Raw genomic sequence first — 24,574 nt, 5'->3', positions numbered from 1 at the left:
CATGACACCAGAACTCCACTATTTCATAAAACTTTTGAGGGAAGCATTTGTAAATTGGACATAAACTAGTCAAGGAGAACAGTGATGTAGTGACACACAGAAAGGATTGTCATGTACAACAAATAAGCATAGCCTCCCAAACAAATACAGTCTTATTTACAACCACCTTCTTCTTATACATACACATGCACACACTTAAATACACATGCCAACAAGTATATACAGAGATGTCACTGCACACTCATCCCACACCCTGAACATGGTTCCATCACACTAATTTTCTGTGAAGATGTCAGTGACCTAGGCCACATCAACCACAAGTAGAGCTTCACTTTGGACAGTTGTTAGAAAGGAACAAGTTCCTTAGGATAATAGGGACATTTTCTAATACTTACAAAAAAAAGTCAGGAAGAAAGAAAAGAAAACAAAGAAAGGCTGAAGTCCTCCCACAGGCAGGCTCATGCTCTGGGTGTGCTTTCGCAGGCCAGAAACTACAGAACTGGGAGTACTGCCAAGTGCTTTATCAAAGGAAACAGCCTGCCCAACAGCTGGAGATGGTCTTCTGCCAGCTGTGTGTGCCTCTTGGTCTCCTTCTTTTCACTCTTCTCCTATCTTCATCTATCCATCTCCTGCAGCCTTGCACTTTGCATTGGTAAATGCCATATACAGATATCCTTGGAACAGAGAAATCTTCATGCTATAAGTAACTAAGCAGCTCACAACCCCAGCTAGTCTAGAAGAGGCTGTCTTGAGAGGGAATGTATTGCCCAGAAGCTGGTTTCTAGGAATAGAGCAACAGGTGTGCACTATGGGAGCTCTTTGCTACACCTGGAGTCCTGAGGAGACACAATCCAGTAGTTCCTCCTTAGCCTCCCTGTCAACCCACAGTGGGTGGTAGGTGCCTAGGGAGATTGTGTGTGCTGGCAGCAATAGGATATTTTCCAGCAACCTCAGCAACATTACCATCCATATTCATTAATTAGTTAGTTACTTGGATTCACTTCTCTGAGCTTTAGGCTTCCCAATGAGAGAAGAAACAACAACGCTGGGCAGAGGGAAAGCTTAGAGGAAAGGTGTTCTGAGGGTGGCAGGACTACTGCCAGACACTTAAGAAAAGAAGGATCAAGGCAGACCTCCTGAGACCTCACTTCTTTTTTGGGTCTACATCCACTTGAGATTTCTTGTTTGGCAGCTGAAATGGCCAGGACCAAAAGATATACATTGAGATGTATATGTGGAAACAACCTCATGATAATGAAATCCTCTGGGGCTGCTAAATTCAAAGACATTACTGATCTCTGAGTGCTGAAGGCATTGCCACAACTCTAAAGGAAGCCATAGAGGATTCATACTATTCTCTGCTCATACAACCTGTACCTCTTGCCTTAGTTGACCCTAAAAATGACTTGAGAAAAACCTGCACATGCCCCAAGAGCAGGAATCCTGTTCATCTCTCTATCACCAAGTGGTGGGCATATACTGACTGCTTAAGTAATCAATGACCTAAACACCAGAGATACTCACTTTAAGGATTTAAATCAGTGGGAATCAGTAAACTTGGTATGTATTTATTGTTCAAAGTCACCACGTTGGACTTCTTTGTCCTTCAGCCAAATTTCACTGAGTACTAATGAGCAAAAAATGTGAATGGTCTTGGAGCTGGCATCTCAGAGGTATTGTTCTGCCCATCATCCCTGTCCCACTTAACATTATGGTTCTACCCTGGCCAAGATCTCGAATCTTCCTTCCCAGTCTTCCCTTTCACCTTCCCTGAAGCTTCTACAAAGGAGAGCACTCTTCCTCTTAATCACAAGTGGCTCTGAAGCATAATGAGCATACACTTTGTTTGGAACCAGACCTGAATCCTTAGTCAGTCACTTCCTAAACCTGATACAACTTTTAGTTATTCACTCTCTGAGCATCAGCTTCTCTCTGTGTGAATTGAAATGGTACAGATAATATTAACCATAAGACTTTGGGAGGTCTAATTGTGATTACATATGTATTATACATAAAGTGCTTTGGACATTATTCAGTACAAAGCAGATACTCAATGATCACTAGCTGATGATTTTTATTACTATTCCTCTGTATTTGTGTGGTAGTGGAGGGAGTTGGTCCCACACAGATGGGGTGATAGAGCTGACTTTATGAAAAACCAGACACCCTGACTAGAACACTTTGAAGACCTTTCAAGTAATTGCATTTGTCAAACCCTGGCAACTACAATCTTGAATGGAACAAGGAGCAATAAAGTAGAGCCTAACTCTCAGTTCAGTGCCTGCCCGATCATGTCTGTCCCAAGTAATTTCTCCTTTGCGACATAGACTACACTGGCTCCTAAGTTAGGGGCCAAATGTTTTCTGGAAAGTTCACCATAACATCTCTAACCTGACTTGCTTACTTCCCTCATTTCGGGTCTCATCTGTTTCAAGTTTCCTTCCTGCCCTATGTGCTAATAATACACATTCCTTGCCACATATTTCCCAGTGTGTGCTCAAGTTTAAGTACATCTTAAAGTACCAGGAATATGACTCAAAAGGAGTACTACTTCTATCACTGTCTGTTTATGAGAGAATGTGAGTGTGTGCCTACAGCCTTGGAATGCCAGTTCCTCTACATAGTAAACTTTGTGACCACAAAAGTTTCTTGTTCCTAACCCAACTACAGATTGTTTAACCTGCCATTAGCAGGGAACCTCTGGAAATAAGGAGGCCTACATGGAATTGATTTTGTCTTTACAAATGGAGGTTTGAGGGACTTGATTCCTCTAGATCCCTCAAAGAGTACTTCTAATGGTTGGCACCACCAGCATTCAGCTGTGAGGAGCAAATGGCAAGAGGGAAGAGATTTCAGGTCTGCCTTGGCTACCACTGATTTCTTATTTCCTCTCCTTTTCTAGTTTGAGAGCATTTGTTGCTGTCTGAAGGACTGGGCAGTGCCAACACCACAATAAACAGCTTGTCCAGTACACACAAGCTCTTTGGACCCTGAAATGTCAGCTGGCCAACTGGCGCACAGCTAGACCCTGCTGCGTGCTGTTTGCATCCGGCCCCAACAATGCCACTCAGCACTTGTAGAGCCATGTGTCATAGCAACAAGGCTGGGAGTAGGTTACCCACAGGGACCTGGCCATAGCTCTGAGAAGCCAAGCTCAGAGACCATACTTAGGGCCTCAGATAAAAATGACTGCCTTAAAGATCCAGATCTGCTCATCTTAGACCAGCTGTATGGCTGGTCCTTCTCCATCCTGTCTCAGACTTGGCTCTTTGGATAGCAGACAGACAGACTCCCTATGCCCCATATGGCTGGGCTGCTGACTGGTGTTGAACAGAAATGTCTCACCCAGTGAAAGCTTGTGGAGTGTGGGATATGTGCCTCCAGGGTGGTGCAGACTGAGCATAAAGGGCAAGAGAGGAAAGAAAGCGGCAATGGGGTCTGGTGGCAACAGTGCTAGGCCAGGATCCAGGAAGCCTGGGCTGTGCTCCCAGCCTCTGCCACCAACTCCCTTGGTGTCCTTGAGCAAGATCACCCAGAGGGCAGGGTTGGGAGAATAGGCACAGGGCCAAAGCCTTGCCTAGGAGATGAGCTGCAAAACCTTGTTCATACAGCTGAGAAGTGGAGGTTAGGTGTTTAATCAGGAAGTTTTATCCAGCTACCTCATTGCCATTAAGTAACCTGGATGCATTTTGACAGTTAACACAACCAAGCTTGAAGGTCCAGAAGACATATCAGAAAAGATGGGTAAATTCTTTAATTTTCTTTGGAAGTCAACAGGCAGAGATCTGTGCTGTCAGAATGGCAGAGAGTACAGTTGTTCCTTATCCATGCAACTCGTTGATACTGTCTTAACTTCTGCACCTCACAACCACACAGGACATCTTCTCTGGGACAGTAAACTTGTACCTGGTTCTGGGAGTTTATATACAAGGAACATCTCCTACCTCATTTCAGGTACCTCTGTCCCAAAACTCAGGTACCCACAGCATGGCACATATTCAGTCCCAGGACCTATTTGACATCTCATCTCTTTGAGTTTCCTTTCAAGCAGGAGATCTGCTATTTATCAAGTCCTGTGGGTATTCCATGGAAATGAGCTCATGGGGTGCTCTAGTATTAAACTGCACAAAATACAGTTGATAGAATTATACCAGTATCTGCTGACACTCAGTAGATATTCAACATGTATTGTCAAGTGAATGCAGTCTAGAATAAATTTGTAATACTCTTGTATAGAAAGGTTGTATCTACTACTACACATTCCAGGAAGACAGACTTCTTTCCATGGCAGAACCAGTTCAGGGGGGGTGAGGACATGAAAAAAAAAAACCCTGCCAGAAAATAGTATGGAGTGACCCACCTTCTATGTATATATAGAGAAAGTGGGTATAACTATGGTGTGGTGGGGAGGATGTCTGGGCAAAGGACTCACTGCAGTCTGAGAGCCTGTGACACTTTGAATCATAGGAAGGCCACTATGGTAGTGTCTGATTGGCTTTTGGGATCTCTTAGGGAATTGAAGTTCCAGTATGACAAAGCTATGTCAAAGCTGAGATTTTAGCATCTTGTCTGGTGCTTTGGGCAACTCATTATTATTTCCAAGTAGATGCCAGTTGTCAGGAAGTACCTTGGAGTTGGGAAACAGTTCCTGGGGGAATCAGAAAGGTTTAGGTCAGGGTCCTCACCAATTACTGATAATAAACAACATAGTCCTGGTCTTCATTGTTACAGGAATTTAGAGCTGTGTTTTGGTATTTGAAGCTTCTTACAACAGATTTAAATGCTGTCTGTACCTCCACAAAGTGATGGGTAAGAGTGACCCAGAGGGCTGGTGAGATGGCTCAGTGGATAAGAGCACCCGACTGCTCTTTCGAAGGTCAGGAGTTCAAATCCCAGCAACCACATGGTGGCTCACAACCATCCGTAACGAGATCTGACTCCCTCTTCTGGAGTGTCTGAAGACAGCTACAATGTACTTACATATAATAAATAAATAAATCTTAAAAAAAAAAAGAGTGACCCAGAAGGAGGGGAAAAACAAAGAAAGGTCTCCTGGTCTTTTGACGTTATAAGTGCTATTGATTTTACAAGAATTTTCCATTGTGAGGACAGTGAACTGATCTCATTTTGCAGCCAGCTTGAGTTCTTGACACCACTGTCTAGGCCATAAGCTGAAAATCACAAAGGATGTGAATTTATTTCTGCACAGTTGATAGTCACTACTCTCTACAAGGCAATACTGTGCCTCCTGTGGTGGGATATAGTTTGTATGTGTTTCCAGGCATTCCCCACTCCTTCCTGTTTCCCCAGAGATGCCATGTGATCCTAGGCCCACATGTTCTAAACTCTGTCAGTGAAAAGAGATTTTTCAAGAATAAAGGAGCAGAAAAATGATGTTGAGGCAGCAGAAAGATGTCTGAAAGAGCATAGAGCTTCAATTAGTAACTTGTACTTGTCCCTACTATGCCACAGAATTAACCTGAGTTTAGATAGTCAGTTTCTCTTCCTTGTCTGTTTTTTTAACCTGTTAATGAATAGGTAAAGAGATTTCTTTCAACTCTAAAATCCTATAGGCTTGTGAAAAGAAAACACAGCATCAGGAATGGAAAAAGTTTAAAGTAGAAAGTGATTCTGATTGAAAAATTCTAGGACAGTACTGAAAAGAGAAAACTGGGGAAGAGAAGTGTCATGGTGGAGTGGGAGTGGCCTTGAGTGGAAACTCCATGACCTAGATTCTGTTCTCAATTATATCACTAATGAGCTATATGACAATAGACAGGTCACCTCCTGGTTTTATATGTTGTATCTCATGCCCGTGGTTCCTTATTGATGATGGGTGGCCAGCTAAAATCTGACACATAGGTAAGGAAGAACAGAAAAAGAACAATGGCTCTGGAATCAGGCAGACCTGATTTATTTTTCCTATTGAGCTGTGTGACTTTGAGCAAGTCATTTTCTCTACCCAAATTAAATTTTTCTCATCCATAAATGAAGGAAATTAAATCTAGTTGACCTTGAAGGCTCCTTTAATCTCTCTGAATATGTAAGAAAACAAAACATAATAAAAAAGAAGCCATAAGATGCCAAGTAAGCCAAAAGGGACCATTGTGCATTCAAGGAAGCAACCAGCCACTGTGGATCATTTAGAGCAGGAGAGAAAAAAAGGCATTCTCAAAAACTTGGGGAAAGATGTTGCTACATGTTTAGTGAGAGAAGACTTGGTTGGAAATCATGCTGATGAGTAGCCAACACCTGGCAGCAGACTCACAAAAAAAAAAAAAAAGACCAAACCTTAAATGGAAGTAGGGGAGGAACACTTTGAGGTTAGCAGGGTGAGGGAGTACATGCAGAACCTGGTCATGGGTCCTTCAAAACATATTTGGCACTTATAGATTTTATTCTATTGATCAATTGATTGATTTTTGAGGCAGGCTCTCATGTAGCCCATACTGGCCTTGAATTTATCTATGTAGTTGAAGGTGACCCTAAACTTCTTTTTTAATCCTCCTGCTTCCACATCCCATTTATATAGTGCCAGATGTTAAAGCTAGGGCTTCACGCGTGCTATGCAAGCATTCTCCAAGTGAGCCATATCATCAGCCCACTATTAGCTTTTATACCTAAAGAGACAAAGTCTGTGTGTCTATGGATGAAACTTACCAAGAACCCTGTAACAATTTCATGGCAGAACCAGGAGCAAAAGTTGTTGGAGTATTTGTGTGTCATTCTTATTCCATCAACTGGGTGTTCATAAACAAACCCCAAGGTGAAATGTTAGCCTATCAGAAATAGCAGTAAAGAAAAACAAATTCCAGGTAACTGGTCTCTTAAGCTCCTAAGAGGCCAATATACAAAGGCTGGAACTTGATGGTTTGTTTCCTTGTTTGGTTGGTTGGGTAGTTGAAAACTTGAGCCTGGCACAGGCAATAAGGGCTATATAAGGGGGAAGGATATGAGTCCACAGTTAACTAGATCTTAGGCTAGTTACAACCTCTTTAGGCTAGTTACAACCTCTTTAGGTTTCTGCTTATTTATCATCTGTAATGTTTCTCATTGGATAATTACAAATAAATGAATTAATGTGTGAAAAACACTTAGCACAATGCCTAATACATTACAAATTTTCAACAGTAGTAGCTATAATCATTACCATTTTCATCATCCTTTCTATGATTACTTCTACTACCACTACTGTCAGTAAATGACAGTTTATTGTCTACCTTGCCAACATCCCACTCACTTCTCATGTTTTCTTTGGAATTCTGTCCTGCCATAGGTGCCCTGTTTTCTCAGGACCACCTTTTTTTTTCTTTGGTTTATTTCGAGACAGGGTTTTTCTATGTAGCCCCGAATGTCCTGAAGCTCACTCTGTAGACCAGGCTGGCCTTGAACTCAGAAATCCACCTGCCTCTGCCTCCCAAGTGCTGGAATTAAACACACATGTGCCACCACTGCCCTGCCTAGCTATTTTCTTTATTTACAGTTCAAATGTTATCCCCTTTCCTAGTTTCCCCTCCGAAAATCCCCTATCCCCTCTTCCCCTGCTCCCCAACCCACCCGCTCCTGCTTCCTGACCCTGGAATTCCCCTATACTGGGGCATATAACCTTCACAGGACCAAAGGCCTCTTCTCCCATTGATGTCCAACAAGGCCATCCTCTGCTACATATGCAGCTGGAGCCATGAGTTCCACCATGTTTTCTTTGATTGGTGGTTTAGTCCTAGGGAGCTCTGAGGGTACTGGTTGGTTCATATTGTTGTTCCTCCTATGGGGCTACAAACTACTTCAGCTCCTTGGGTCCTTTCTCTAGCTCCTTCATTGGGAACCCTGTGCTCCGTCCAATGGATGGCTGTGAGCATCCACTTTTGTATTTGTCAAACTCTGGCAGAGTCTCTCAGGAGACAGCTATATGCGGCTACTGTCAGTAAGCTCTTGTTGAAATACACAATAGTGTCTGGGTTTGGTGGTTGTTTATGGAATGGATCCCCAGGTGGGGCAGACTCTGGATGGTCATTCCTTCAGTCTCTGCTCCAAACTTTGTCTCCGTAACTCCTTCCATGGGTATTTTGTTCTAAGAAGGACCGAAGTATTCACACTTTGGTCTTCCTTCTTCTTGAGTTTCATGTGTTTTGCAAATTGTATCTTGGGTATTCTGAGCTTCTGGCCTAATATCCACTTATCAGTGAGTGTACATCATATATGTTCTTTTGTGATTGGGTTCCCTCACTCGGGATGATTTAACTCCACCTTAACTCCATTATGACACCAGCATTCTCAGGCAGCTTCTCTAGAGTGCTTGCCCATATAAACCCCAAAAGACGGTCGAAGGTTGGAGACAGGTGGCACGGGACAACCAAATGAGTTCATGCATTGACATCCTGTCCTCAGTTTTCTGGCAAGACCTAGTAAGGTCACCTTTTGCTTCAAATTTCCTCCTTTGGGGAGAGGAGGGTTGAAATGCAGCCCAGAGGGAATACAGATAGAAGCAAGAGCTTTGTCCCCACAAGGGAGGAAGGGAATGGGGGCAACTCTCCAATGTTCTCCAGTCCAAGAGGCATTTCAGACCAAGGGAGTACTTTTGATATGAGCGGGTTTATCGTGTCTCTGTTGTGCTGTGGTGAGACTCATTCCCCTACTTAGCCCTATGGCAAAACCCAAGAGCACTTAGTGCTAGGTGAGAGATTCTGATTGCTTCAGATGAGAAAGATTTGTGGATGTGATCATGCAGAGGTAGATGATTATGGTGAGGAAACTCAAAAGTGTTCTCCATACTTCCTCAGCCTCTCAAATTCCTGGAGGAAAGGTGACGTCACCAGAGAAACTCACTGCCATTAGACCAGCGAGAACTGAAATCACCTTGTAGCATGCAGGTCCTGTAAATTGCCCCTTTCTCTGCCTTGAGAGCTGAAGAGGAAAATAGGTGAGAAGAGCAGACAGGCAGGAGCATAAAGATGGAGGATACGGTTGTCTATGGTTGGCAAACCAAAGTTATCTCTGTCAAAACGAGTCCCCCAACCCATGTAAACAAACATGATGTGTTTCCTGAGCACATGCCGGATGTTCCTCATAAAAGTCTTTGTAGGTAATTTTCCAGTCTAGTCCAGTCATTACTCCCTAGAGTCCCTTCTTTAATGCTTTGAGTTTTAGGTCAATGCTGGGATAGTAGAGAGGTAGAGAGTATTACATGGTAAAAGAAGACCTGAAGGGACAGGATAATAGAAAGAGGTATGAGAGTCAGGCAAGAGCTGCTCTTAAATAGGGTAGAGGTACACAGGAGATCAAGTGGGCTAAGGGCTGGCCTGGGAGAAGGGATGAAAACAGGCCTAAGATGTGTGGGTAGGTTTTTGGTGTTTTGTTAGTTTGTTTGTTTAAGCTACTGTCATGGATCATAGGCAGAAGGAGGCAGCATATCTGATACTAATCCAAGGCCTTGCCCTCTGGGTGACTTGTTCCTTAGCTGGTGTGTGCATGTGTAAAATGTTGGCTAATGAGTGGCCTCCTTTGCAGTGTTGTTTCAAGAATTCTGGGAAGGACCTTCTCAATCAAATCCATCTCTCTCCCTCTCCTTTCCTTGATTATACCTTAATTTCAGTCCCAGATGCTCCTTCAGTTTGGATTTAAACTGTAGCCCTTTAGAAATGAAAGAGGATAGTGAATGCAAAATAGGGAGGGCAAGTGAGACTGTCACAGTACCTCAGAATCTGGGGGTGCTCCTAGGAGTGGGCCTGAGCCATGGTTCAGTGGAGTAGGGCGGGGCGGGGGGTATATTATGAGGGAAGGAACTCAGTGGTGGCTGGCCAGCCTCCACCCATTTGCATAAGGAGTGGAGGAGTTGTGCCTGAGTAAATTTGGGCAATACTGGGAGCGACTTAGTCTGTCCAGAAGCAAGGATGGTCTCAGACAGCCCTAAAAGGTAACTGCACCAACCAGCTAAGCCCTTGGAAAGAAGTTTGGGGAAGACGTTTATGTAGCCTTGGTGTGGGGAAGGGGAAGGAAAAAAAACCTTGGCAGTGGCTTGAGAAGGAAGCAGATTGGCCTAAGAAGCTGGAATTATGGAGGGGCAGAGTCAGGGAGCTATTCAGGGAGCTGGCCTGGAGCCAGCGGCCAGTCCCAAGAGAGTGAGCAGAGGCTTGAGAGCTCTGGGACCCAATCCAACTTCTGACCTTGAGTCACCATGCAACTCGGCACTTTTCCTACCTCAGACCAGACACCCATCAGATCTCTATTATCTTGGCTTTCCATTTTACAGAAAACTATGTAGAAGCTACTCTCCTGGCTTCTCCTCTTGACTGACCCCTGACTTTCTTCAGCCCTTATACCACCTCTTCCACCTAGTCCAGCATCCCACAAACTTCTGGGCCTCTAGAAGTTCATTCTTGTTCCTTTGGCTCCAAGAAACTATCATGAGCCAAATGGTACAAACAAAAACCTAGTCCTGTAAGCAAGGGACTGACTATCTCACCTTGTTTTGGGCCCTTTGACTTAAAAGTATGTCTGAAAATCATTGCATCTGTGATCATGGCAGAAAATTAGAGCTGGTGTCAAATAACAAAGTCACTTCTGCTACTTACTCAATCATTCTTTTTGTTGAGCATATGATATGCCAGATGCTGCTTTGGGTACTGAGAATATGCCTAAGTTTATGGATTTCAAGTCTACATAGGTGTGTCATTTATGAAAGAAGTACTCGAACTGTAAAAATTTGCAGCCCTGGCCCTCTTATCTTACAGTTAAAGGGAACTTGAACCCAAAATGGTTATAGAACTTTTCAAAGTTGTTTTAGTAGTCAGAGACAACCAGGCCCAACTCATATTTCCTCACTACTATTCCACCACCATTTGTACTGTGTACTGGACAGAATATATGAAGAGGACAGTAGTATTTATCCCTGTACATATATACTCAGGCTTACCTTTTGTGAGAGTATAGCATGATTTTCTTGGCAGTACTTAAAAATCCATTCATAACCAACCTTCACCATTACCACCCCTCACCTAAAATCATATCATTGACTTACCTCTTTGGATTAAAGCACCTGCAGTCTGACCAGGGAAAACACAAACAAATTTCTTTAATTTGCTCTTTAGGACTAGCCTAAATGCTCGGTACATTTGATTTATGGATGGTAGACCTGGAGTTTTTCGTAAAGACAGCACTGCTGTGGAAAGGCCAATGCAGAAACAATCCTGAAACTCTCAGGCTGTGCAAGGACAAGGACACAGGTTGCCTGGGGATAAAAGCAAGAGGAAGGTACCTGAAAAGGAAGCAGAAAAGTTCTAATAGAGCTCCTACTTGAGTTTAGCCTGGAGTGCGGAGCAGCCCTGCAAAGACACTTTGATGGGTGACAGTTTGTTTCAAAGTACATGTTTACCTTTGTTCTTTCCTTATACTACACTATACTCACTCTTTTGTCCTTTCTCTAATCTGCCCTACTGGGTAGTTTGCACCTGTTTTCCATTACCAAGGGGCTAGTCACTGCATTGAAATGAAGAATTATTCCATCCTAGCACCCTAGAAGGGCTCACTTGTCCTGGGTGGTTGATGCTTTGGGATTCCTCCCTGATCTTGATAAGGACCCCTTTCCAATTTCCATGCAACTGAGATGAAAGAAGTTTCCCAAGAAGTGACATTGGGTGTGAGTTACAGTAACTGCCAAGAATACAACTGTGCCTAAACGCTGCTTAAAACAAGATACAGGGGACTGGAGGTATAGTAAGTTAGTCATACAGTGCTTCACAGCAAATGAGCAATCACCAAAACTCACAGTGCACAGTTAGAAACAAGCCAATGCTTTGGAATAGAAGTCCAAAGATTCTTATCTGGCCTATGCCACTTACTAGCTCTACAATTCCAGGATAGTCATTTAACGGTTTAACATCTCTAATTCTCATCCATACAGTTGGCCTCAGATCATATGGTAGCCAGCTACTAAGGACTGTTTACAAGACTCAAAATGCTGGGGGATAAAATAAAACCAAAGAGGAAATCAGGATGTGAGAGCTGTTGCCTTTATGCTTTGGCCAGGTGAGGCTTTAGGGTCTCTTTAGGCCTTACAGATCTCTTTTTTATTCCTGCTGTTTTCTTATATCCATTTTGCTTTAAACAAGGCCTACCTGCAGGGCATCCCTTTGCTAGTGATTCAGGGTGAAAAACATTCCCCTCACCTATTTTAAGCTGTTCTACATTTTCTACCCCTGAGGTAGATGTGTTTATGCAGAAGAGGACAGTCCCAGTCAAAACAAGATGAAAATACACTGTTGGCTGGGAGCCCCAGGCTAACTGGTTTCAGGTCCTCTCCCAGCTGTCAGCACCTCACAACAGGGCCCTAGGAGTGGGCGGATACCCAAACTACTCCATGGCTCCTTCAGCGGGTCCATCTGAGTCTTGTGTCTTCTGAGTTACCCCAAGGTGGGATCAAAAGACTGTAAAGTTTATTGCTTTCACAACTGCCCCTTGCATGTAGTTTTTGATGCCTAGTCTTGAATACTTTGGCTCACTTTGACTGTTGATGTGCTACCAGGTAAGCAGTATTCTTTCCAGTTCAGACCAAGTTAGGATTATCACCTTCCTTCCTTGTGACAAAACTAAAGAGTTTTCTCTCTGAAAGGCTTTTCATTTTAGCAGAATGCATGAAGGTTTCAGAACCAAGGTGACGTTGCCAGAGAATTTCCTTTATCTTAGTGAATGTTAGGATATTTTTATCTAGATGGGTTTTGTCTCTCCCTCCCATTCCATCATTCAAGTTATACCACTGTCACTCAGGCCTGCTAGCTCTAAATCCCTCTTTGATATCGGTGCCAATTGAGATTTGGCATCCCTGCTCCTGGACTTTTATCACCCTCTACTGCTCCCTGTGGATGACCTGTTCCAAACTGACTCAGCCCCTTTAGCTAAAGATGGAAACTGACCAGAGAAACAAAAGTACATACTCGGGCAAACTGTCCCTTTTATTTAAGTGGTTGGGACTTGCTTACAAGTTAACAGTGGCCACTTACTCAATTAAACTATATTTTGGTTTGCCAAGAATGCTGTATTTTCAAATGTCTTTCATGTATTAACTGTAGAATTACTCTCAAGAGTATTCCAAAGTTTAAATGTTAATGAAAAGCCACTACATTAATTTGCCTATATTTCTTCCTCACTGAAGCTATTAGCAAAGTTGTAACTTTGCATTTATATACAGTTAGAATAGTCATTCAAAAGTAAAGCTGTGGAACTTCACGTTAAATTTTACATTTTCAGTACTGAGTGTTTTATGTAGTTACACATGAACAAAAATAGTTTTTAAATCCATGACAGCAGCCGGGCAGTGGTAGCACACACCTTAAATCCTAGCACTTGGGAAGCAAAGGCAGGCAGAATTCTGAGTTCGAGGCCAGCCTGGTCTACATAGCAAGTTTCAGGACAGCCAGGGCTACACAGAGAAACCCTGTCTTGAAAAACAAAACAAAACAAAACAAAAACAAAATCCATGACAGGATTAGCACTAGGAAAACAATTAGCTTTGCATCCACATTCATAGCTTATGTCTATTACCTACATTCAGTTCTTCCTCATCCCCCTTGTTTTTAGCCTTTCTTGTTTTTGTTATACACTGCTCCCACGTGTTTATATAAATACATATATTGTTGGCTAGGTTCCACATATGAAAGAGAATGTGCAGGGAAGGGGGTTCCTTTCTGAAATTGTAAGACCTTGGTTGATTATACATTCTAATTTACATATTGATGCCATTTTCATATTAATTCCTCAAACCACTCCCCTGCACAAAAGCTGTGCAAATAACTTTTGAAACCATGAGACCAAACATATTAACTGAACAGAAAGTTTGAAACAGCACTGAAAGACTTGCACAATTACAGAACAATTTTTCTAGATAATGTTTTTAAAATCATGGAGTATATCACATTCACGTGTTCCCTTTTCTTTCTCCAACAAATTAAGATATTTGAACACACACACACACCTACAACATCTTTGTTCTGTTAAAAATAAGCAGAATTATCTCTGTTACCAGATCTTAAGATGTCCATAAAATAGTCCTATGAGGCATAAAAGTTATATGAGAGGAGGAATATAGTTCTATTTTTATGGGTTATATTTCTATTTTATCTAGAACATAGGATGTTTAGAAGCCATCTATGTAGTCTTCCAGCTAGCCAGTAGCCAATGTGGAAAAAAAAATACTCTGATCTCCTGACAGGATTTTCTTCCTGCTTGACAAAGTTTATACAAAACGGGTATTAGAATATCTCTCAAAAAATACATTAGGGGAATATTTCTCTACTCTTCTGTCATTACCACCTGTCTAAGGGACCAGTATCTGTATGTATGTCAAATCCATTATTATAGCTGCCTATAGAGGAATCATTGGTAACATGACAGATACTTCTGGGTTATCTCCTAACTGTATTTAGACCCTGGTTTCTCAGGAACTCCAGGGAGTATCTTTAAAAATCCCTTCTTAGTCAAAGAGGTAATAACACATATACTTGGCTATTCCTCAGTTTCCATATTTACTTTAGTTCTCTTGCAACTCTGTCAACAAACCCCACAGTATTATTAGTTCCAACAAATATCAGGATGCCAGCCAGAACTGTTGACTGGGATTCATTAGGTTGCTGTTAGAGCACTATCACAGGATAAAGGGACTAGTGTTCATCTTATTTTGAAAGTGTATGAGCTTTGACGAGAAACTTTTCCAGGTCAGGCCCACCAGCTCTGATGTCTGTAGGTGTTAAAGACTTTTTGTGCCCACAAAATCTCCACCCACAATGACCCAGGCACTTCTGTATTTGCTTATTGGCACAAAGACAACAATAAGTTGATCTAACAAAAAAAATCTATGTAGCACTTTACATTTTCCATTTCCGTGCTTTATCCATACAGCCTTCTCGTGGCCTTTAAAAGAACTCTGTACTTGATAAGATGACTTCTTCTTTCCATGCATGTTGTCAGGAAGAGCTGAGAGCTAGTTATAATAGTAGTACTTTTCATTGACATCTGACAAAATCCATAAAACAACTACAAATCCATAGTGTTTGGTTTTTTGATTCTGGACCTATGGCTAGTCAGAACAATATGGTGGCAGGAGCATGTGGCAGAGGCTACTCATCTAGTAGTGGACAAGAAACTATAAAAGAAATGGATGAGGAATGGATATATTCTTCAGAGGGCAGACTAACATTGACCTCCTCCTTTCCAGTTAGGCCCCAACTTCTCCTGAAACAGTGCTAGACCAGTTGGGTACTAAACATTCAATACATGAGTCTTTTGGAGTAATTTCATAGTCAAACCATAATAACTGGTGTTTTAGGCTGGCACTAAGATTTTCAAGGTTTTTGACCCAAAGTATCTCTCTTTTGACCCAAAGTATCACCCATAACATTTTTTTAAGAAGCAACAGAAGAGAAAAGGTTAAAAAGATCATTCTGTTGCTGGCAAGCCACCAGGAAATCCAGGCCTTGGGGAAAAGCATAGCTTTTGCTTATTTCTAAGCCTCAAAATACAGCAGTGAAAAATAAAAATAAAAATGAAATATAGTGCCCAAATAAAGGTCACAGATCAGATGCATATCACAGAGAGCAGTGAATTCCCCTCGTGCTACTCCTTGAGAGGAAAGAGTTAGTGAACAGTAGGGGCAGCCTCCTGGCCAGGGACGGGCTCATAAATCGTAGCATAGGGTGATAGCGGTGATACAAGTAGGTAAGTTTCAGCCTTTGATCAGGGTAGGGATGGGCATGTCTTGCAGCAGAGAACTCAACTAGTATTTTTTTAGTCACCCCTAGCAAGTTGCTGATGGGGAATGAGTCATATCCCTTCAGCAACATAGGAAACACATTTGATTGGGTAGACAGCAAACATGGACCTTCAGTTAGAGCTACTTCTGTAAATGGAGTTAAAGTTGATTCATTGACCAGACTGTGATGTTCCAAAAAGTCACACCTCTCCTATTATCTGGCCTGAGTTCTCTCTTCTCCATTGTGATGCCCCATTTCCAACCTCCTTGGCTTCGTGGACTGAGAACTCCCAAAAACAGCTATGAGGTGCTTTAGAATCTATTCCTCATAACAAAGAGGCAAAAATTCTCCAGCATTTAGATATAAATCAAAGTACTTCAGGAAGACTGGCAATGGTGGCGCACACCTGTAATCCTAGCCCTCAAAAGGCTGAATGAAGCAGAGTGATCTCTGCACATTCAAGGTCAACATTGCCTACAAAGCAAGTTCCAGTCAAGGCTGTATAGCAAGAAGCTGCCTCACAACCCCCGACCCCCTTAAAAATAAAAGACATAAAACAAAAAAAATAGGTTTGGACTTACTCCTCTAATAATAGCTTTCGTGTGGTCTGATGAAGTTTCTGAGTGGGGAACCTAGAAACTTAGGCAGCTGGCCATGATTTGAGCACTGACTAGATTTAAAGTGCCCTGTCTTGCTATATTGCCTCATACTGTGGCCTTATTACCTTACTGAGAGTCATAGGGAAGCTGGCAACCAAGGAAAAAGAGAGATGAAGCCCCTCTTTGGCTGTTTATTTCTAGGAATCAGATTGTGTGAAAGGCTGGAGAAGGTGGTATTTGCATAAGTAGGTATATGTGTGCTTTGTGCTTCTCTTTCTTTCTGATAAGATATGTGCATTCTTTGTCCACATCCCTTAAAAGCAGTTCTTTAGTGTAGGAATTGCATTCAAATCACATTTTTAAAAAAAGTAACCTTCCCCTTCTCCTGAGAAGTCTGACTAGTTAGAGCTAGAGCCAGAGCAGCTCAATGCAGTGGCCCATCACTTTTTCCTCCGTGGCTACTGTGAAGATGCATTTATTTTCTGTGAGTCTAAATTGTGATCTTTCTTAGATTGTCCACCAACTGCAAAAAAATACTTCAATAATTTTACTTCATACTGATTCTAAATTTTACTTCATACTGATTCATACTGAGTCTAAATTGTGATCTTTCTTAGATTGTCCACCAACTGCAAAAAAAATACTTCAATAATTTTACTTCATACTGAAGCACTTCTGTTAGTGGCTGCATGCAGCATGTCTTTAGGGTTGCTTTCCATTGATAAGGAACTTTTCTAATTCCTCAAAGTATAACTCCAAAAGATATAACTAAGACCCAGAATCATGACAATAATGGCTGTCTTTAGACACCACAGTTGCAGGTCTGGAAAACAACTGAGTTTTTTCCTCTGCCCTTCAAATCATCCTTAGAGGTAACCAGTCACAGAAGGCACTTTTGCCAGGACTGGACCTAATTAGAACTATCCTCAGTAATAAGAACTTGTAGAGTCATTCCTTAGGCATCTCATATGATTTATTGTGCACAAATGGCACCTGTCTTTATTTCTCCTATATTTGAAAGACTCCATTATATGTATGATTGAAAACTTTGAAAACTAGTCCTGGGAGTGCTAAGGATATCCTGTTCCCAGTGTGCAGTGCTCATAGCTGGTTCCTCTAGTGACCATCTGAATGCCACTCCAAGTTTCTTCTAAGATCCTGTCACCTGTGACTTCTTCACAACACATACCTAGCTCTTAATGTCAGAATAGAGGCCATAAATTTTGACACTGACTCAAACTCTAGAATTTGTTGTCTTGTCATTTCCTGTCATCTTACTACCTCTTTGAGGACATAAGGAAGCTGGAAACAGCAAAGGAAGAACAGAGAAAGATAAGGAGGGGGAGACTGTGGAAGGAATGATCTTCTTTTCCTGTGGGAAAGATTGAGGAAAATGTGTGTGTGTGTGTGTGTGTGTGTGTGTGTGTGTGTGTGTGTGTGTGTGTGTGTGTGTGAGAGAGAGAGAGAGAGAGAGAGAGAGAGAGAGAGAGAATGAGAGTGAGAGTGTATTCTATTTTTCCTCTTTCTCCCTGAGAAAGTGTATGTATTCCTTGTAGCATTTCTTAAAACAATTGAGAGACCTTCCTTAACCGCTCCCAACACTTCTTTGAGTATTCTCCAGCAACAGTTTCTATGGTTAGGGGTGAAGGTGGGGCTGCCCAAGGAATAATTTGATCTATTTCTTTGCTTTCTGTTTTTTTTTCTCTGCTTTCTGTTTTAAGAGAAGTGCACCCTTACTTTCCAAACATTCTCTGTATCCCCCACCACTGCCTTTCACTCCATCTGGGCTGCTTTTTCACCATCCAGGAAGCCCAAGGGTAGAGAAGGATAGATCAGATCCTTTGAAATCTGCATAGCCTCTCTCCACACATTGTAGAGTCCCACAAAAGAGGCCCAAGGATCCACCTCAAGTGAATGTTGTTGAATAGCTGCTGTGATATAAAGGGGACTCTACTGAACACAATGTGAGACCTATTGTGGCTTCAGGAGCCAAAAGCCCTGAAGGGGCTGGCATTATTAACCATCCTTAGATTTCTGAAAGAACTTGTATCACTTCAAAGGTCATCTGTTCAATTGTGGGACACATAGTGGAGCCAGGTGTTCTACTTTAGAGTCTCTGCCCTCTTAACAACTCCTTGCTTGCTAGCTCTGCCTCCCTGACAAAGTCCTTATTAGTAAGCCTCTTGTCTGTTGGCTCTGCCACCCTAATAGAGTCCTCTTGGGTTTTGTCTCCTAAGCATTTTTAGTAGCCTCAAGTCCTTGATATACCAATCAAAGTAACCTTGGCAACTGCTAGAAAAAATGATTTGGAATTTTGACTCTCAGGATGGCTTTACAGAGCTATGTGGGTAAGAAAAAGGCCCTGCCAGTGTCTCCTTGGCCTGTATAAGCTGGAGCAACTAACAAACATGCCTATCTGACATATTATACTCTTGTTTTCTCCAGTTCTTGTAAGATTACAGTGGACCAAGATCTTCAGAGAGCAATTACTTGCCTTTGTGAACAAGTCTCTTAGCCTGAGGGTAGGGGTGCAAAAACAACCTCATTACCTACTTCATAAATCATATAGAATGAGAGTAAGACCAAGAGCTGACCTAGGGAGAAAGGCCAAGCATATGGCAGGGAGAGGTGAACCCTGTTAGCCTTGAGTTACAAATTCTTTTTCGCACTGTCAACCACAGTGTCAGAAAAAAATAGTTCTTACAGAAACTCCATATTCTGTGGCTGCTGTATTATGGGCTCCAGGTAAGCAATGGCCAAAGAGAGGACATGAAGCGATTAACGAAAACTCAGCCCTTGCTATGGAATGAACTTAGGCCCAGAGATGGGAGTGATATGGTCTCATGAACTACAAGCTACTCTCCTGTGCCAAGCTCTTGTTCTTGTTTGGTTTGCTTGGCTTTTTTTTCCCTTTAAATAAACCTTTCACTAAGATCTAACTGTAGGGAGAACTTCTGACCTTGTCACAAACTAAGACATTCTAGAAGGAAGCATAATGTATGTGTTGAATTACCTACTTTGCTTTTACCTAGGTTAATTTTACAAACTTCTTTTTCAGGAAGTTTATAGATCAATTACTGGTAAGGGCAAAAATGAGAAGGCTTGGAACAATTGTGGAGGTTGATTGTGCCAGCCACAATGCATCAAGGAAAAGGAGACAGGCATAAACACTTATACAAGGTTCATGAGATTTAAGATCCACAGAGGTTAAACTGCATTCCTGAATAAATCATCAATATTTCTAGTCCTAATGACACTCTTAATACAAGACATCTCAAAAATTAGCCATCAAAGTTGGGGTAATGAGGGTGGTTTTGACGAGCAGTTTTTACTTCTGTGAATGAGGGCCAGGGGAGAGCAGAATGCCTTTTTTAAATGGAGTTCAGTTCTGCCTGCCATCCCTAGTGTCACTCAAAGATTGTTTGTGAAGCTCACTCGGGACCCTGTCCAGGAGGGAGCTGAAAGGCACAATTCATTGCTCTTGCCATCATCCAGTGCCAGGGTGTGCCCCAAATCATTTGCTAGAGCTGCTTCTCCAAGAGAGTATCTTTTTATTAGGGTTCTCCTTGCCGTCTCCTACACCATTGCCTTCAGCATTTGCATCTACATCCTTCCCACTTTCCTGCCCAACAAAGTTAGGGCTCTAAGCCCTGGCCATGCAAGGCAATTCACATGATCTACAGAGAACAAGGCACTCGCTCTGTCAACGTCTTGTCTTCTTGCTTCCCTCCTTCTGGACTTTGGGGATTTTCCATGGAGTCAAAATAACTATGTAAGTGGCAGTTGCCTTCCTGTCTATAGTCTCCCACATTGGAGTGGAACCAGAGGGGAAGAGAGAAGATAAGAAACAAGGACAGATTACACCATGACATTTCAGCCTCCTTATTCCCCCAGCCTCTTCAGAAAAGGGGACAAGTAAGTAGTAAGAACTAGATAGAGCCTCAGATAGGAGGGTTGTGGTTGAGGAGTAAATGGGGAGAGGTGGTTTTGACCCATCCCATTAACACTGTACTAATGCTCAGACGCTCAATATCCTTTTTGTATTTCCCTTTCTAGCTCCTAACCCAGTGTTTGTTTTGTGGCTGGTCCCACACCTCTCGCATCATGTCCTTTTCCGCTTCTCCTGACATAGGACCCTGTGTTTTGCTGGCAATATTGCTGAATCCTTGGGTGGAACATTCCCTGTAGAAAATACGGAAGACTTTCCTATAAATAGTTTCCTTCTGGCTATGTGGTACACAATGCTTCAAGTGTGACAAAAAGGGAAGTAAGATAGATGTTCCCCCTCACTGCCTCCTCCAACCTACCACACCCACCCAAAGCCTGCTCTCCACCCTTTTTCAGCATGCTTCGATCCAGTGTGAGACTTCTGATGCTGGGATTTTTCCCAGTTACCCATCTACTATCTAGTTGGAACCCCAAGTAGCAGGAGCTCTTGTCCTGATGACTTTGGCTTTTAAAGTAGAACAGACCAATGGGAACGTGATTGCATTCTCCCAACTCAAACAACACATTACCTTTCAGGGCTCCTGAAATGAGGAGAGTTGATTCCATCGTCATTACATACTCTCCTTTAGGAGGTCACCCCTGAGGGAGGCAGGGCCAGTTATGTCTGCTTCCTTGCAAAATACTGTGATTAGAGCTAAAAGGAAAAGCCAGTGAAGGGCCTAGCTCATCAAGTGCTGCTGGTGTGCTCACTCCAGGTCTAGGCTGTATTCATAAGTTGTGGGATATAAAAGGCTTAGAAATATTTCTCAATATTGATGCTGCTGGGCTGTTGAAGCCTTACGTTACTAGTTTCTTTATGGAGTCCACTTGCACAGGACACAAGAATATATATGATCAGCACTTTACTAGGAAGTATTAGACCAGATAATGGATATTAATGTACTGTGCAATCTTCTACCCCACTCCAAGGTTTCGTGCAACTATTTTGAGCAGAAGCATTTTCTAGTGTGTTCAGAGTTAACCCGAAAGTTAACCCTTTAGGTTCTTCCCCCCTCCTTCAACCTTCCCTGTGCTTGTTATCAGAAAGTCTTTGTGTGGAGACATTTGAGTCAGTTGTTTCCCTTCATCCTACACTGAGGTTCTGTCTTTCTTTGGAACCTGAGCTACAGCCTGCTTTTCATATGACAAAACTATGGGCATATACAAGAAGAGAGACTTGTCTAAGTATGGGTTGAATCTACAGGATAGTAGATCATTCAGAAGAAAAAAAAAACTTCCTGGTATAAGCTTGCTCCTTCCTTCCTTCCCTCCCTCCCTCCCTTCCTTCCTTCTCCTTTGACAAAGGTTTACTGTGTAGCTCTGACTTTGTACATCAGGCTGGCCTTGCACTCACAGAAACATTCCTGCCTCTGCTCCTGCCTCTTGAGATTAAAAGCATGTGCCACAATGCCCAGCAAAGCTTCTTTTTTTACCACATTTTAAAGGCTGGGTACAGAAAGAATAAGAAAAAATGGGTAGATTTAATTGAGGATGCCAGTAAGTGGGGGCCCAAACTTAGAGGTTTGATTAAATTGTAATTGTTATTACAAGACTACACACTTTATTTAGAATAGCCTGTGCTCTGGAACTATATATATTCGTTCTTTTCTAAAGTTCTTTGGGACAGTTTGAATATTTTTTAATATTTTCACCATCCCTAAATGTCAAAAAAGGTGACTATGCCTAAAACTTAAAGTTGGCCTTAGAACCTCTTGTATACCACCAATGTTTGCTAGCATCCTAGAGGCATTTTCTCTTCACCCTGTCTTCCTCCTTACCTGTATTTGACACCTCCAATTCATCCCTCTAACTTTGTGACTTCTCCTTTTTCAGTAAACCCTCTTTTTGATTCACAATTATCCAATAGCTGGTATAGTAGAAAATAAACTTAGTTTCTAGGTCAGTATATTTGGGCTGAAATGTAATTCACTATCTTGGACAGGGGAGCCAAACCCTCAATTTCTTCATTTGTAAATGGTAGTGACAGTGCCTGTAATGCAGGGTTTGTGGTACATCCATCACAATGTCAACCCATAGTTAGTATGTCATTGATGGAAACTATTACAGTCAGTGAGTTGCAAACTCAGCTTGGTTTTTTTTAATTGAAGTATAATTAATTAGTGAGCAATTAATTAATTATTATTCAATGCAACCTCGTGGGCAACCCCTATTTCCTCCTTTCTCTTTTTTTCCTCAAAGTACCTGAATTTCTCTGTCACTGTTTCCAAATGAGGGAATCTGCACCAAAATGATTGTTTTACTTTTGTCCTGTACACCATTTTTCTGGTGTTATTTTGCCTCTGCCTACCTGTCTTATCCCTCTCCCGCTGCCTTCCCACCATCTCCCTTGGAATTTTGAGGTGAGTAGCAGTAGTTTAAGAATAATTTAACAAAACAATAAAAAAATTAACTCAGAGATTCTCTCAGACCAAGAAAGCTCTAGGTGGCAGAGGGCAGATAATAGAGCAGGGAACTCTAAGAACAGCTAATCAGCTAATTTAAAAGTGGTTGGTTTGGTTGGTTTGGTAGGATTTTTTTTTCCAGACCTGTTTTTCTGCCTAGCCCTGGCTGGCTGTCCTGAAACTGTGTAGACCAGGCTGGCCTCAAACTCCAAGATCACTTTTTTTCCTCTTTCAGATAACACTCCCGACGACCTATAAATACTATCTCTACTTTGTTCTGCTTGCTGGATACCTCTTAGTTGCAAATACCAGGTTCAAAGAGCCTGAAGTTTAAAATGTCCAGAGGTTGGCATTATTTCCAGACTAAAATGGTCTGAAATGGGCTTATGCAAAAGGTTTGCTTGGAGAGTTTATTGTTCAGCTCTCTGCAACTGTAGTGAGAATTGAATATGTTACCATTAAAATCTGCTAGTTGAGCCTTATTTCATAGTTGAAAACAGTGACTGTTAAGTTATAATGCACTAAAAGCCAGGAAGAGGTCAAGGCCTGAAGATTGGGCTTGGCTGGGGCCTTGGCCAGGATGTCAGTACCAGGTACCTGTTTAAGAGAAATAACCTGAAGCAAATAATTACCTCCTTTGCTGATAAGAGGTCCCAGTACTTTTCCAATAACGTGATTGCACTAGAATATTTCATTGGACCATAACTTGTGGAGCACTGATTTATGGGTACTTACCTTAACATCATGCAAACTATTGTATATGTTGGTGGAACCTAATGTTCCTCTAGTTCTGGTTTGGTTGGTGTAAACAGTATTGGTTATTGCATCACTTATTCCTTTTTCTGCCCATGCTGTTTCTTACATTTGCCGTTCAGATTTTGTCCACCAGGTGGCCTTTCTTAGGAAGGAGCAGGAGGAAAGAACCTTTTAAGTCTTAGATGCCGCCTTCTTTTTCATTCCTTCCTTCCTTTCTTTTTTATGCCAAAAGAATGAAACTATATTTTAATGCAAATGTGTAATTTTTATTAGACAACAGTAACCTTGTTTCTTTACAGCATCGCTACTCTTAAATGGTATATGGATTTATTTTGGCAAAAATATTTTGCCATAATATATTTTGGCAAAATTTCCCCTTGGGATGGAGGTTCTCTTTGGATTCCCTGATCATTCATTATTTCATATTTTATAGGAATAATGAAACAAGTTGAAAGGAAACTAGAAAGTCTGAACATGTAGATGGAGCTGTTATCAGCACGTTGAGATTCCTGGGAGGCACGTCCCCTTGGTGTTAATACTTCAGGGTTCTCAGTTTGGGAACTCCTGGGGAAATCCTAAATCTTGCTTTCTTCTGGCTCCTGTTTACACGGTTACATTATCGCAGGAAAGGATTTTCCTGAGGCAGTTGATATGTCACTTTGCATTGTAGTTTTCTTTTCAGCTTGTTGTTTATTTTAAAAAGTAACAAAATTTTGCTTTTAAAAAATAGTGAAATCATGTTGCTATAGCCTATAATCCCAGTATTTAGAAGGCTTGTGATTAGAGGCCAGCCTGAGCTATGTAGACAGACCCTGTCTAGAAAGACATTAAGGGAGGAAAGAGGGAAAAGAGAGAAGGAAGGGCTGGAGAGGTAGCTCAGCGGCAAGAGCACTGGCTGTTCTCCAGAGGACTGGGTCGATTGTTGCGAGGTTGGCTCACAACCTTCTGTAACTCCAGAGAATCCAACAAGGCACTCATGTGGTACAGTCATTCATACCAGCAAAAGACCCATACACAAGAGATAAAAATAAATAGGGACAAGAGCTCTCAGGTAATGGTGTTGAATGTATTTTCTTGGCAGAGTAGGATA

General features: G+C 42.0%; 1 protein-coding gene across 6 annotated transcripts in view; it reads left to right on the top strand.

The window, feature by feature from the left end:
- Positions 1-24,574, top strand: part of Tsc22d3 (TSC22 domain family, member 3) — a 60,995-nt gene that overhangs the window by 32,073 nt on the left and 4,348 nt on the right. Inside the window, exon 1 of one of the 6 annotated variants that reach the window (NM_010286.5) lies at positions 19,879-20,254. The exons of the other annotated variants lie outside the window; for them this stretch is intronic. The gene's annotated coding sequence lies outside the window, so the exon portion shown is untranslated. Of the gene's footprint in view, positions 1-19,878; positions 20,255-24,574 lie in introns of those variants that run through there. 6 annotated transcript variants of the gene reach the window in all.

Source organism: Mus musculus, chromosome X, assembly GCF_000001635.26.
Source record: "Mus musculus strain C57BL/6J chromosome X, GRCm38.p6 C57BL/6J".
Taxonomy (NCBI): Eukaryota; Metazoa; Chordata; class Mammalia; order Rodentia; family Muridae; genus Mus; species Mus musculus.
The sequence above is the reverse complement of the archived record's forward strand: the minus strand, read 5'-3'. Positions and strand labels throughout refer to the sequence as shown.